Here is a 16,965-nt window from a genome sequence, read left to right as displayed (position 1 = left end):
ATATGTTCATTTAATAAGTAAAGTTCTGAGAAAAACGGTGACACGGCGCTGTCATGCGGTCAACAGGATTGATCGCTTATGGTAACAGGTGTGATCTCTAACAGTACCAGCACACGGGAAACTTTTAGTCGGCCGATAGTTTGTTCAAGCACACAAAACAGTACAGAGATGAATGCAGGTGCGCAATTGCAACGATCAGGTATTTGGCTGGTATATTACGGTCTAAAATCCTTGATTGATTCACGATTTTCTTAAAGAAAAATTACTCAAACAACGGTTGGCCGACTGTTTAATTTCCAGTGTGCGAGATTGCTAAACAAGATTATGAGTGATCGAAGGAATATTGAAGTTAATGTTAGCATAATGAAGTACAAGACCAGCTCATGTATTTTCCCACCGTAGTAGAATTAGTTGCAAGGTAATTTTTTGGTTGTAAAGAAAAAATCCCACGATTTAATACAAATATGGTGGTTATGATACTTTCTTTCTGCTGAATTAATAATGATAAGTCACATTTTTGAATCCCAAATTACTTTGGTTTGCCCTATTTTGGTTCTTGTGTCGGTACGTTACATATTGTGATATTCGTTTATAAATATGCATCATTTGTTGGTTACTATCCGAAAAATAAATCAATGTAATATGAAAAAGGTAATCCCTAACATCACAAATGCAATTCAAAATTCCGCTCCAATTTCATTGTAACATAAAAAATATATCATCTTTATTAATTCAAAGGTCATTACACGATACAAAGGAGTAGTAGCTCTGTGTGGAACAATGCAGAGAGTCTCCCAAAGCCTTGAACTGGTCCATTATTGATGCAATTTCACACGACGCCACCGTACGAACTGAGACGCTGATATGTAATAGCAGCAAGACGAATATTGGACCGAAAATAGATGGAAGTTTATAAGGTAACGGATACTCGTAACACTAGAGAGGAAGAGTATATTTGTTAGAACGTACTAACTTCAGAAACTACAGGGTCGATAAAAAAATATCAGTTTCAGATGGCCTTTTTCTCGTGGAAGGCTACTTTTTGCTAACTAGTTCTATTTATATTTCGTTTGGATCTACGTTTTCGTTTATGACATTAAATTAAGTAAATATATGTCACCTGCCCTTGGTACATAAGAGTTTTTTTAGTTTTTAGATACTATTTAATACGAATCTCGTGTTTAAAATAACGGACATCATACACGTATTGTTGTTCAAAGCATTATTTCGGAAATTCATTTCATACAAAAATATTTAAATACATAAATACAGAACATCAAAATAATGTAAAACAAGATTTAATTAGTAAAAATATATTTCATACTGTTTTAACAATGTGAATGACAGTAATTAACAACAGAAATTATAGGCCTATTTTTCAATAACCACAGTTATATTTAACCAACTACTGAACTTTTTGAAATTATTTTTTCTGTCCTATAATAAAATATTTTTAAAAAGTCAAGCAAAGATATTTGCATAATTAAAACTGGGCCTAAAATAAACCGTAATGACAAATTCGGATCAACAACACATAAACAATGTTGACAACAATAAAACAAAACACAACACATCGTAATACACACAAACATATATACAAGAATACGAGCTTTTCCACGCGGTTTCATCCGCGACCAGAGGATGTAATGATTTACTTCATGTATTAGATGTATGCTGCATCGACATCCAGTCATCTATGCTATCCTAGTACTTTACTCTTTTGTTGTGACCGCATTCTGTAAGTTGGGTTTTCAATAATCACCCGCGTCTTGGTTAAACTTCTTCCCGCACTAGTTCATAGTCAGTGCAGATAGCGTAGCTTTCTAATAGTGAAAGAAGACTTCACATTAGTTCAGCAGATCCTGAGCCTATTCTTTGCAACCCAACAAACAATCTTTCCTCTTTATATATTAGTACACACAGTCAGTCGTACAAGATTAAAACGATATGACTTGTGTCGGTCTCGGGTCGCTGCCGAGGCCACTTCAATGAAGAGTAACTACGGTGTTGATTTTAACATAATCAAGTCGGTAAATTTTCGAAAAACCTCGTGACACACTGTGTATTATTTTGCTGAACAGCCTTTATTATTGACCCTGGTTTCGTAGGATAATATTTTTGTTATGTAATTTTTTTTTAAACCGTCTATTGAATAAACCCGTCATGTTTTAACTTCTTTAAGCATTCTTGGAAAAATCTCGAAAACGAGCTGAGCTAAATAATATTCAGTATGAATATGTACTAATGTCCGCACCAAGTTTTTTAAAGTCCTTTCAAACAATACCAACCTAACATCAATTATTGATCTAATATTGATTACAGCCAGAATAGAAATACTTACATGACAACGAACGCACAAAATGTTCATAAAAACAAATCATTTTTTTTGCCTTCAAAGAACTTTTTTATCAATAAAATTGAAAATGCAAAGATTTAATGAAGTTGGTCACCCCTGATTTACATTTACTACAGTTAGTTTCTAGTTGAGACGACACCAGCCCAGCATCCTCAACCGTTAAGAAAAGGAGGTTTCCGTACCTACTATCGCGTTATCTCACTATCTGATGGATAGCACTAACATTTGCATTTTAGTCGTTAGGTGCTACGAATAAGTAGCTTAGTTTATATATAGGAGTAGGTAATAATTATTTGATTCTGGGTTACATACTTTGAAGCACATAAAGTTATTGAAATGTGTGTCAGTGGACGGTAAAAGGTACCTTATTATTACAAAAATTTACAATTTTTTTTTTCTTAAGCGCCAAAGTCCTGGCCTTTTCTTATGGAATGACACATAGGTAACATGTCAAAATATTTTTTATGTCCAGAAGAAATAATCTGAATCAGGCGCCCCTACATGTATTATGTTTGCAATGTCTTTTTTTTCTTAGGTATCACTTTAATTTATTGACGGTAAAAATTGTAGACATCAATGTAATTATTTTACGAACTAGTATGTTCTAATACTGATTTCCACTAAAATCATATTATTTTACATTTCAGCACTATCACAAAGTTGCCTGATAAAAACAGCCGTGTGTATCACATAAACTTCAAGAATTTTGGTGGTTTCTTACGAAAAACGATTAAATAGTATGACTGTTATTGCATTTTAATAAGGCTTCGACCGGTATCGCACGTACAGCCTCCGGCGTTCCTCTCTACCCTCTTATTGTTTGAAGAGCCTTTTTAATAAAATAATGCCTTAACTTGTTATTTATTGTGCCCGAGATATGCTTATCCGCCAAAACGCGGACTCGAAAATAAATTAATGTGAAAAATATTCAAAATTAAATCAATTTTCGCCTTGATATTGAAATTCGGTGGTTTCAACTGATTTATTACGTATTTAGTGTGAAATTGATTGTGTGGTCTGTTAGTGTTAAGTTTATTGCATATAGCCGGAACATGGATTAAATTAACCAGAAGTTAAATTGATAACCCAAAAAGTTAACTCACTACGTTAACTGAACAGTTAGCTACGGCACGTTAAAGTGTTCGTGCATTAGACATCAACGCGAAAACCAAACTTGCGATTAACATTTTCTCAAACTTTGAACTAAACTTCAATTTTAAACCTTTTAAAAAGTAAATAAGAAAAGCTATTTTAAAATAAAAGTGCGCCCAATATATGCATAGGTAAAATACTACATTAGTATTAATACATTAATAGTATTAATATTAGTATTTAGATACATACTATTTAGAACTACACAAAACTGATAAGAGAAAATTAACCTCGCAATGTTAAGACAGTTTAACTCAAACTAGGTTTATAATTGAAATGATTTTCAAAATGCAACTTCTAACAACTAGACATAAGTTGAGACAGTATTTCATGCACCTCTCCAAACGAACTCATACACGTAAAAATGGCGGGAAAAGCGACATAGTGGCCAAGTGCGTACGCGCAGGCTATAGTGCGCACTGGGCGGCGTCGCAGTCGCGACTGGGCGCGCTATCGTTCACGCGCGCATCGGTCCCGTTAGACAGAGAGAGAGAAACACCGCCTTACGTGCGAGCAGTGCCTCCGACCCATCCGGAAGCCTCGCTGAAACTGGACCGTTTTCTTTTCTTGTTGTTATTGAGATCGACTCTCAAGTTCTGTTGTTGTCGCGCGCCGCGCCGCTCGCGCTGATAACGCGATGCCACGCCGACCTGCGCACGCGCACACTAACGCTCCGCAGCTTTAAGCTCGCGCGGACTATTAAAAAAAAATATTTTAACCCCCCAGTGATGGAATGGATATTTTTTATGGACAAGTGCAAAGTTGATCGCGAATAAGCTTTTTTTTGTATTTCATTCTGTGTGTTTTTTTACTGTTTGAACCAATAAGTGTTAATGAGAAAGTGAAACCGATACTCTGTGTAATTATAATATTCTGAACGGAAGGATATTTTTAATTGAACTCTTTAAGTAATTATTTTTGGTGATATTGTAAGAGAGAAACTGAAACAATATTAAAAGGATCATCTGAAGTTTTTGACTTTTCTGCTGTAACAGGTAGGTGGAACTTTTCGCGATTTGCGCTTATTCCAAATGCACTAATTGTTTAATTTATAAAAGTCATTCATACTTTGCTTCTTGAAACTGTTTCGTTTATATATGCTTAAAATATATAAGAATTATTCTTAATTTGTTAAACAAATATTCTGAAAGCTTTAATTTCTATGACAGTTATATTCAGTGTTAAAGCATATGAAAATGAAGGTGGTAAATATTCCAAATGATTAAAATGACATGAACAAATCTAATTTCAAAATAAATTAACAACTTAATTTATATCTGAATAGATTTACAATAAAAGTCGATTCCTTCACAATATTAAACTTTTTATGATTCTGCATTGAATACGGAATAATTTATTGGATGTTCCAATAAGCGGTCGTTAATGAATAAATATTAATTCAACATAAATTTTAATATATCTCTTTATCAATTTTATTTTCCTTTATGATGTCTCATTTAAATACGAAATTTGGCTTTCAACAAAATACTTGACAAATAAAGCGATTAACGAAACCATCATTTATTCTAAAATCCATTAAATTAATTTTAAATAAAAAAAAGTTAATAATATTTTGCTTAAATGTCGCTATTTATTCCTCCTCAATGAATTGAAATTTAAAAATTAAGGTGCTGCCATTTTTAAGTTCTGCCCTTTTTACAAATAGTTCTAGAGTACATGTCGGAGTTACTTAAGATGTTAGTATCCAATTTTAAGTGAGTTAAACTATACAGAATAGACACTTTTTATTTCAGTATTTATTTGAAAGTGTAATTTTACTATTAAAAAAGTATCATCATTCTCCTGCCTTTATCCCAACATTATTTAGGACTGCAGCATGTTTTCTTCTTCCATACTATCTTTATCTACCGTCACTTACGAGTTATTTATTATTTTATTACTGTTCTCATATAATGATAATAAATAAGTGACTTGCTTCTTTTTGAGAGTAAATATATTTGAATTTAAAATCTTTCCAGTAAATAATTATGCCAAAGTCAAATAATTTTATTTATTTACGCTTTTACAAGCCTTATGAACGTCAAAAATATAAATAAGTTTGATTCTAGTTGTCCATTTCAAAAGTAGCTTCCTATAAAGAAAAACGGGCAAGAAACTCTATGGTTACTCTTTTTAAAAATAGTCGGTATTACAGTTTTATAGTAAGACACAATAACATTTAAATAAGACTACTTTTACGAATTAACTGACTGACTATAGATGCTGTAAAGGATCCGAAACGTCGGGATTAAATAATATTTATATAACCGCGATAAAATCCGTAAAATTATTTGTATTTAAATTTCTAATCTACATAAGTGTCAGAAATCAATACATACACATACATAAATACATACGCGAATATAAGTAAAAATTATATGTTTAGTAGTATTAGTTAAAATTATATAATTTGACCTAGTAAAGAAGTACAGTTATTCCGCCCGCCGTCGGTCGCCGCCCGCCGTCGGGGAATACTTTTTGCTCGAGTTTTACTCATTATGCTCGAGTGATGCACTCTCCGTGCTGATAAGTTTCTTGCAGTTAAAATAAGCATAAATATACGGTTTGTCTTTGTGGATTGAAGTTTTTTTACGTATCTGATAGGGTAATTAAGTCGGGATAAATAATAAAGTCTTATGAGAGAATTAATAGTGTAGCAGCAAGTTTCTTGTAAGTAACTAGATGTATATGCTTTTATGCGTGTGGCTTATCAAAATTATTGCAGCCTATATTATATAGTATTTTATTTGTTACATTATAAAATTTTTATTTTTTTTAGTTACTACTGTGCAAAGTGTTTCTGCTAGATTACATTTTTCCACTGTTAGTGCCTTTCAATTATTTTAGAACATTTTAGCTATATGATGTATGATGACTTATTAATCATAACTTAAGCGTTCCTCTGTCAATCTTTACTCACATACAGATGAACAATTCTTAAAATCCTGTTTTGAAACGTCTACTGCACTTCATGCTTTCAAGCAATTTAAATTTAAAACCGATTGACGTTTTTAAGATGAATTGCTCTTTGCGGATTAATGTTTTAAAATACTTTTGACAGTTTTTATGTAACCTGTTTCGTGCAATCCTTTTTTGTGGAGCACTTGGTTTAACGAAGTGCCTAATTATATTTGACCAATTGAAAAGCTGGTTTTATTTATATCAGGAAAAAGCGTTCATGTTATTTCAGGTTCATTCATGAGATTAACAATATTTTGGATTATTTAAGGTTTTTCGCTTTATCCACTTTATCCTTTTTCAGCACCATGATCCAGTTTTTGTCAGAAACTGAAAATTCTTTGTCTGTCCAAACCGTTTCATTATTCGAACATCACGCAAAAACTGCCCCACTGTCGGAACTTTTTGTTCCTTTACTTAAACACTGGTATTTTCCAAATAATCGCAGAAGCTTGGAAGTGTTGAAACAAAATCAGCGTAACTTATTATTGCCGTGTGTCTGGCCGAAGATAAAATCGAAGTCCTTACCGCACCGCAATTCTCAACCCACTATACATCAGTTGGCAGATGAAAAAAAAAGTACCGCGCATACGTGACGAAAACTGGACCGCTGTCGATTTTAAATGTGTAACAGGCCATAAAATGTATTTCTCACATGTATCAGCTCCTTAAAAGACGTTCACTACTCGGACGGCTACCAAAAAAAAAACTGTTGCAACCGGGTTCGCAAAATTGCTCTTATCATACCTTACATCACTACGGCGAAGGTTTAAATAAAACCTTATGTTTATTATCAAAGCGTTTTAGCTTCTGTTAAAACTTTAAGTGTTTACAAAAATATATTTTTATACTCCCCATTTAATAAAATAAAATTATAAAATTTGTAATAAAATAAATTCCTTATTTATTGGGAATGTATTATTTTGATTGTAACAATTATTGGTTTGGGCACTTGGAGCTTCTTACCTGTTTAAGGACCAGTGGCTTATCGGGTGATAGAGATTAAAGAGGTTAGAACCTTAATTTAATTCAATTACTGTAATATTTCGAAAAGGCTTTTTCTGCTAAATGGTCCTTCACTTGATAACAATGTTTATGCGCCTCATACATTGTTTATAAAATATTCTTGATTTATTACATCATTTTAACATGTATAGGAAAATAGGACAAGGAATATACTTCCTTAACAAGGCTTAGTAAAGGTATTGTTAACTAGAAATCAAAAATCAGAATGCAGAAACATTTTAACAATCTTTTATTACAAAGCTTTATTACAGCATCTGCACTCGTTTAAAAAATCTAACGAATCAAAGAGTTTATTTAACATTTAAATTACCTAATCAAATATCGGACTGGTTTAAATAACAAAATGCTATTGACCATTTCATTGCTAATTTAAATTCTGTGAACAAATGATAATGGTAATTTTATTTAAAAATAAAACTTATTGATTTAATTTTAATGTAGAAATTAAAAATATTGATTATATTTTTAGTTGTAGTAGACTTCATTATCTTTAACGACAGTAAAAAAAAATAACAGCTTCTATCTTTTTTTTATAACTACAGTAAAGCTATCTGAAAATTTTCTCTTAGTGCCGCGCGGACGATTGAGACGTACGGACGTCTTGTTTGTACTGTCGTGACGCTTATTTTTTAATTCACCTACCTTCATGTTGTGTTATAATTTAGAGAATGGATAGATTTGGAAGATCTTTGAGTATGGAGTCGTGTACACAAGAAGAAAATACTATAAATGAAGAGTTGATTGAGTATACTAGGGAAGAAATAATTACTGATGTTACGATGAATGAAGAAGTGGAGAATCAGAGAATTGTTGAGAAAAGAGTGAGAGAAGATAGTGACGAAATTATCGAGGAGGAGGATGGTTTTACCACCGTGATCAGAAAGCCGAAAAGATTACTACGAAGTAATTCAAATAATAACAATAATATGGAGAATGAGGGTACTTGTGAAAATAATTTACGAGAATCAAATTTTTTTGAGGTTTGTCTTACATCCAAGACGATGCTGCCAAAAATGGTTGGAATGGCCAAATTATTGAAGTCTCAAAATATAAATAACATTCTTAAAATCAAATATAAAAGTCCCTACAGAATGTTTATTACATTAAAATACATTGAAGAAACAAACAAATTACTTAATTGCAAAAAATTTCAAGAATTAGATTTTAGGTGTCAAAGAACAGACCAATTAAGTATGATTTATGGCATTGTCAGAAATATTGACTTGGATATAGAGGAGAAGGAATTTGCGGAAATATTTAAAAGTGAAGTAGACATTTATTCGTTCAAAAGATTGAAAAGGTTAACTGAAGATGGGCAGTGGATCGATAGTGAGGCTATTAGAATTGCTTTTAAAGGAGCAACGTTACCTTCATATATATATGGATATGGATGTCGTTTTAAGGTTGAATCATATATTTTCCCGGTTACCCAGTGTTCAGGATGTTGGAAATATGGCCATATGAAACGGTTCTGTCCTACCCAGAAAATTATTTGCCCCAAATGTGGCAAAGGACATGACAATTGCGAAACTGAGAAGTTATCCTGTATCAATTGTAAAGGCCCGCATATGGCATTAAATAAAAAATGTCCAGTATATCTGAAAGAGAGAATGATTCGGGACATAATGAGTAAAGATAAATGTTCTTACAAGATAGCGCTGGAGTTATACTTAAAAGAACTGAAAAAAACTAATGAAACCCCTCGTATGAGCGTTGAAGCTGGGGAACTACTTTATTCCTCTACTTCTTCTTCACAGAAGAAAACATACAAGGATGCTCTGATACCCGTAGAACCTACAATTAATCTAATAAATACTTGCATGGATTCGAGTGTTTCTATAGAAAGTGAAGGGGAAGAAGGTTACGAAAATAGAACGACACCCAAATCGAATGAGAAGAAGAAAAAGAAAAAACAGAATGAGAATAAAAAAGAACAATCTAAGGGCTGCACGGAACAACATGAACAACCAGGCCAGCAAGGAAGGAAGAATGAAAAAACAATCGAAGAAACTCCCAATAAAGATGAAAACAAATCTACACTGAGAAAGCTTTATAACAAGGTTAAAGATATCGTTTTGGACGATTGTTCTTTGGAACAGAAGATGAAGAAGGTCATAAAAGTATTAGTAGAAGAAATTGTGGTATATGTTTTTGCGTATTTTAAGGATTTTGACATTGTAAGTAGACTTTTTAAATCTATAATTGATGGATAGTGTCCAAACTATTACCACTAGTATCAACATTTATCAGTGGAATGCACAGAGCCTGAAGCCGAAATTAATTGATTTAGAGTTATTACTAAACAGAGGAAACATCCATGTCGCTATTTTAAGCGAAACTTGGCTCGATGCAGATAGCCGCATAAATATAAGTGAATATAATGTTTATAGAAAAGACAGGCATGACTCATATGGAGGAGTGTCGGTTATTACACATAAATCTTTGAAGACGTTGATTGTCCCCATGAATGTGAGTAACTCAGGTATAGAACTATTACACATTAAAATTCTTAACTGTAAATTAGTTCATAACATAATTTCAGTCTATTGTCCATCTTCTGTCAGAACCTCCCAATTAGATTGGGAACAAATTTTTTCTATGTTTTCCAATAAAACTATTATTGCCGGTGACTTTAATGGCCACCACACCTGCTGGTCGAACAAAAACGATTCTAGAGGTAAACAATTGTTCGAAGCTGCAATGGAAAATAATTTCATCTCATTAAATAATGGCGATCCCACTAGAATGAAGCTCGTAAGTGGTTTTTTACAAAAAACTTCCCCCGATGTTTCTTTCTGTACCACAGACATAGCTGTCAATAGTTCTTGGAGCGTTAGTAACGAAAGCCTTGGTAGTGACCACCTCATTATAATAATGAGTTTCAAATATCCTGACGTAATTAATATTACTTTAAGGCGAAATTTTAAAAAAGCTGACTGGGCTAGCTATCGTCAAATTATCTCCGAAAATATTGTGGAATTTCCGCCTCCATCAGAAAACGTTCAAAATATGTATAGCTATTTTAATAACTTAGTTAATAAAGCTGCTGATAAAACTATTCCATTTATAAAAATATGCAATAATCCAGCCCGTAAATTTAAACCAAAAATATACTGGAATGAACAAATTTCCAAAGTCGTAGCCGAACGTCGTTTAGCCTTAACTAACTTTAGAAAAAACCCCATACCTCAAAATCTGGATATACTTAATGTTAAAATCTCTGAAAGTCAAAAGATCATAAGGCAAGCTAGGTCTAAATCTTTTCATAATTTCTGTGACAGTATTGATGAAAATACAACGTCATCAACCATGTGGAGGAAAATGCGCTGGATGAAGGGTTACAGGCAGACGAGATCTTATTCATCGGACCGAAAAAAGGAAGAATTACTGAATTCATTGGCCCCAGACTTTGTAATGGCCCCAAAACCTTCATTTGATAATGGGGAGTCCCCGCTGAACTGTGAATTCTCTAAACAAGAATTAGAATCATGCTTGAAAGCTAAAGATACATCTCCAGGTTCAGATAATATAACATACTCCATGATTTTTAATTTGCCTATTGTTGCTAAAAAATATTTACTAGACGTATATAATTTAATTTTTAAAACATCATCAATCCCGTCTCAATGGCGAGATATTTATATTATACCGATTCCGAAAACTGGCAGTGCTTCCGGTAGTAAGCTCCGTCCAATCGCTTTAATGTCTTGTCTGTGCAAAATATTTCATTCCATGATCCTGAAACGACTGGAATGGTTTACAGAATATAATAAAATTCTATCTCCTAATACAACTGGTTTCAGACGAAATCACTCATGTCATGATAGTCTTGCAAGATTGGTAACTAAAATACAAATTGGATTTACCAAAAATATCCCAACTGTAGCTGCTTTTTTGGATATTGAAGGGGCTTATAATAACGTTCTTATTGATAGAGTTGTACACATTCTGAATGATTTGAAAGTGGGGAAATATATTTGTTCTTATATTTGGGAATTTTTAAAAGAAAGACATCTGACTATTAAAGCTGATGAAAGCGACAGGCTATTTATAAGATGGACTGGTAAAGGAATTGCTCAGGGTGATCCTCTATCCCCCCTTCTCTTTAATATAATTACGGCTAATATTTGTCAAGGAATCAATAACGTGTGCGTCAGTCAATACGCTGACGACTTTGTGCTATACTGTAATAACAATAAATTAGATGACAGCGTTGATAATATGCATCAAGCGTTAGATTTCTTTGTATCAGCAATAGACGTGCTAGGATTGGAATTATCTTGCAATAAGTCAAAATTATGCATATTTACCAGAGGACGTAAAAGGCTTTCAGTCGATATTAAAGTAAACAAAAATACGTTAGAAATAGTCGATTGCATCAAATATCTAGGAATGTGGTTGGACAAATGTTTAAGATGGGGGAAGCATGTTAACGAGTTGTACGAGAGTTCTCAAAAGAAAATACAGCTGCTTAAAGTTCTGGCGGGATCGTCATGGGGTATTCACCCTATCCATATGCGTAGACTTTATATGGCTCTTATTAGAAGTAGAATTGATTACGGATGTTTTTTGTACGATAATTCTGCAAATAGTCACACATTCAAATTGGATAAACTACAAAATCTAGGATTAAGAATAATCGGTGGTTTTATTAAGTCTACTCCGGTACACGTAATGGAGAGTGAGTTGAGCATACCTCCTCTACAACATAGAAGACAATTCCTCTCTTATAAATTTTGTTTAAAGCTACAGTCTAGGTCAAACGATAGTTCTATAAGATTGATTACAGAACTTAATAGTATGATGGAATATAGTTACTGGAATGGAAAGAGGAAACCTTTACTGGTTACTTCACATAATATGACAAAAACTGAAGAGATTTCGTCTTCCTATCCAGGCTTTATGTTTACTGTGAAGACATGGGTGTCCAATATAGATGTTAATGATTCTATAAAATGTAATCTAGCTAGTGTAACTGGTCCAAAATCACATTATGATAATAACTCTTTAAAATATAATACCCTTAATGAATTACGGGAGGGATACACTGGCTGGAATGTCATTTATACAGATGGGTCCAAAACACCAGATGGAGTAGGTGCAGCTTTTTGTGATTTACTAAACAAGTGTCATGGAACTTATAGTATGAATAAACACATCTCCATCATGACAGCTGAACTATTTGCCATTTCTGAGGCTCTGAAATATGTGCTTGAGTTAAGTTTGATGAAAGTGGTGATATGTACAGATAGCAGAAGCGCCCTTCAGCATATTGCTAAATGTGTACGCAATGGATGTAAGGGGTTAGCGATTGCGTATACAATTCTGGAACAGATACAATACTTTCAACAAACAGGTAGAAAAGTAATTTTGCAGTGGGTACCATCTCATGTTGGCCTTGTGGGTAATGAGGAGGCTGACAAATTAGCCAAAGATGCCATTCTGTCAGGCAAACAAACACCTAACATTTTACCTAGTTACTCGGAAATATTAAGTAAATATAAAAAAATAAACTATTTGTCTTGGAAGGAACATTTTAATGAAAGATCGAAATGGAAAGGAATCTGGTATAAAAGTATACAATGTGAGCCTCCTCATATACCTTGGTTCGCCGAGGCGCACCTAAATCGTAGACAAGTTGTCGTGGCACATCGAATGCGATCAGGACATGTTCCACTAAACAATTTTGCGTACTTGATGCGAAAATTAAACTCTCCTAACTGTGAGGTTTGTGGCAAGAAAGAGGACATACAGCATGTGTTGGTGGAATGTGTCCGATACGCGGATAAAAGAAATGCACTTCTCAAATGGATGAAGTTGTCTGCAATGGATGTTGGTGTGTTCCATGGCATTTTGGCTAACCCTGCATCAAAAGCAGCAAAATTGCTGTATACTTTTTACTATAGTAATTTAGTTAACAAATATTTGGAGCTTAAATTTTTGTGTTATTTAGGTTTCTTATTAGTTTAGAAAGTAAGTCCATATGTTTATAGAAGTACGATGGGATTGACATCGTCGCTTATTGTGTACAAAAATCCCTTAAATAAAGAAGATTTAAAAAAAAAAAAAAAAAAAAATTTTCTCGTCAAATAATATTATTTAATACATCCATATAATTATTAATACTTGACAAAAAACTTTATTGTATTTCTCTAGATAATCTTTTTCATTACGACACTGAATTAATAATTTCATTTTGTTCATTTATTCACGCTGAATCCAATCACGGTTATTTTTATTATTATTTTATATCCATTTCACATTAACAGCGAAGATTGAGATCCGTTGTCATTAAAACATGAGCGTATTGTTACAGTTGACCGGGTTCCGTACTTGATATATTAAAAGAAACCTTAAACCGTATATACCTTTAAATGAAGCAATAATGTTTTATCTCAAAAAAAAAATATTTGAAACTTTGTCAGACTTGTAGAAATTCTAGAAAAAATAATATTGCAATTTGCTACACTGCACCATGCTCTATACCTTTGCAACCTCTTAGTAACTGGGCTTGACAACACAACACTACGCTACGCTACGGTGTTACAATTTCAAACGGACCCCTAAAAAAACAGATCTAAATGAAACGCTGTGTCATCTCTGTTGGAGTAAAAAAAAAGTAATTAAAAAGTTCGCTTTCACTAGTGAGAATACGTGCGTAGAGTTAGGTAACTGACAGACCTGTCTTATTTTATATCGATCTCTTAGACGACATACAGCCGGTTTTTTTAACTCATTCCAAGTTATGCCTATGTTACATTTCACACAAGTATAAATCAATTATTTCGTACCAACACCATCTCTCTAATAACTTAATCCAAGTACTTAAACTGTAGTGGCAGTTAATATTATATGACGTAGATAGGACGTTAATTGAGACCTCTTTTAATATACGTCGTTAATTCAAATTGGTATTTAATTATGACTATCTTTAATTAGCCATTAATTTATATTATATTCCAGTGATAATTCTTATAACTCTTTTACTATAATTTTCTTCGATAAAAAGGGCAACGTAAAACTTTTAGGCTGATATAAATAAAGTTTCTCAATACGACGTTGTTTCTGCAAATTCAGTATTGTTAAGTAAGATTATTAACTTAATGGTGAAATATACACAGAACTGGCCATTGATAAAACCGCTAACAATGAAAAGTAGCAACCAATCAGACTCCATTCGAAATACAAATTGAAAATGGCTGTTCGAATTAAGAACCCTAAAATCCTGGCTGCAAAGGATATTAACCAAGCAGTTTGTATGTCAAACGGTTTCGAAGCATTGAGCGTCATTACAAGTCCTAGTGGGCGTGGCTTCGAAATGGCTGGTTTCAAAACGAGGCAAGTTTGTCGCGCGTCGCATTTGCATATAATTGCGGTTCATTTCTAATTATCGCCGTCGAATGGCATCTCGAACGATTATACTCTTCCTAGTGTGGTGAATGGGTGATGATGCCTCGCATTGTTGCCTTAATTTGTTTTGAATGCTCTGTTGATCGAAAATGCAGATTTTTTGTGCATAGTTTGTATAGACAAAAAAGTATTTATGTTAAAGCAAATTAAATTCACAGCAATATTTTGCGCGATAGTTTATTATGTGGAGTTTTACCAAATGTTATAGGGCCTTATAATATAAGTATTGGAATCAATCAGAATTGGATTTCAATGACCCATTATTTCTTTATACACTCACTTACTCTCCTCTATTTACACAGCCACTATAACTTGTACCAAATTATTTAAATTATATAAGTTGGAACTAAGTGCCATAAAATAACATCCTTATTACCAAGCCTTTTATACTCATACTATAATATTTGGATCATGCAATAATCATCGTCATCGCTAAATATATGCAGACGAGCACATACCCAAAGAAGGCCGATAGAATCTCATCGTCTTATTATTCGGCAAATGCGTTTTTTATTCATCCTATCTTGTCATCGAGTAGGTACGTAACCGCTCTGAATATTTAGTTGTACTCACACAAAATATGATACACTTGGTGCCTTATATAGGTGCTATTAAAGTTGTAAGATGGTATTTTGTACGCTTATAACGTAGAAAGCAAATAATGCTACATCTGCGCATGTCTTTTTTTGCAATGTATGAAGTGTTTAATATTTCAATTATTTCTGAGTAAATCCGTCAATATTTTTGTGCTTATTGTAATATGTAGGTTTCTTATTTTTATTTTTGATGCAGCACAAAAACTAAAGGTACATTATTGATAGTATAATTTCATCAAACACAATGCAGGTTACCTATTCTACTTCTATTCCGAGTTTAATACAGTTAAAACACAGACAGGTTGCATTGACATGAGAAATGAGCATTCAACCTCAAAAAATGTCTCAACCAAAGTACAATTGTATTCGTCTACTGCATCAGACACATGAATCACGATGCAGACGGTAAATACATTCTATTTTAGGGGTGAACACACCAGCAACACCAAGCAATATTCGCCCTTAACGACAATACCACAGTTGAAAAAATGTCGATAGTCGCTTGCACTCCTTACTGCTCACCAAAGACATAGACATAGTCGACTGATCAAAATTCAAGGAAATTCGACATATTCTGCATTCAAGTACATCACTTTAGATGAAATTCAAATTGTGAAAAATGCACAGACAGAGTAGACGGTGGCGTATAATTTTCAGATTCATTTTCATAATGTGCAGTCGAACGTTGAGGTCATTCTTAAACTTAGTTCTCACCTCTTAATTTAGATTCTGTTACAATTTTCAGACCTAAAATATATTTACTAGCAATAATATAACTTGCAGCAATCAAGACGCAACGCCATGAAAGTACAATCACATTTACGTAATTAAAACAGTCATTGAACAAATAAAACACTAGAGAAAAGTGGAAGTCGTAAACGTTATAATTTTTCGCTGTTCCCGCAATCGAATTGAGAAATAATAACAAAAAGCTCAATAAACTGAAGGAAATAAAAGAAAATCACTCCAATTATATTGTTCTCAATTAAAGTTAATTGTCAATAAAACAATTAAGCCTTTCTCTGCGGACGTCCGTTTTACATAGACGTAAATAAGGATGTCATCGCCTAAAGCCAGCTAAGATTAATTCCCCATTAAGGCGAAGTCGTACCACAGACACGATTGGCTAACGAGCCGCACTGATATATAGCCTTATAGCCAACAAAACTTTACTCCATATTAAATATTTACATTAATATCGTATATGACAGAAACAATTATGCGGAACAAAATGAGCTCATTTAAATGGAAAACCATTTGTTTCCGATATTAATGTTTATGAGAAACGAATTGAAATATCGAGGCAATCGATTAGTTTGTCTTCTTTTGCCGTATTGCCGACGATGACACAAGCGCGAATACCGTACAAGGATTGTTCGGCTTTCATCATTTTTCTGCTATAGAAAGCTAATTTTAGTTTTGCAATTAGACACTGTTTATAATATAAAGAGAACACTTCACTTAGGT

General features: G+C 33.2%; 1 protein-coding gene across 2 annotated transcripts in view; it reads left to right on the top strand.

Moving 5' to 3' along the window:
- Window positions 1-4,088: 4,088 nt before the first annotated feature.
- Window positions 4,089-16,965, top strand: part of LOC124638889 (transcription factor hamlet-like) — a 160,180-nt gene continuing 147,303 nt past the window's right edge. Inside the window, exon 1 of one of the 2 annotated variants that reach the window (XM_047176029.1) lies at window positions 4,089-4,503. The gene's annotated coding sequence lies outside the window, so the exon portion shown is untranslated. The remainder of the gene's footprint in view (window positions 4,504-16,965) is intronic. The other variant, XR_006985414.1, reaches the window with a different exon arrangement.

This window comes from Helicoverpa zea, chromosome 18 (assembly GCF_022581195.2).
Source record: "Helicoverpa zea isolate HzStark_Cry1AcR chromosome 18, ilHelZeax1.1, whole genome shotgun sequence".
NCBI lineage: Eukaryota > Metazoa > Arthropoda > Insecta > Lepidoptera > Noctuidae > Helicoverpa > Helicoverpa zea.
The sequence above is the reverse complement of the archived record's forward strand: the minus strand, read 5'-3'. Positions and strand labels throughout refer to the sequence as shown.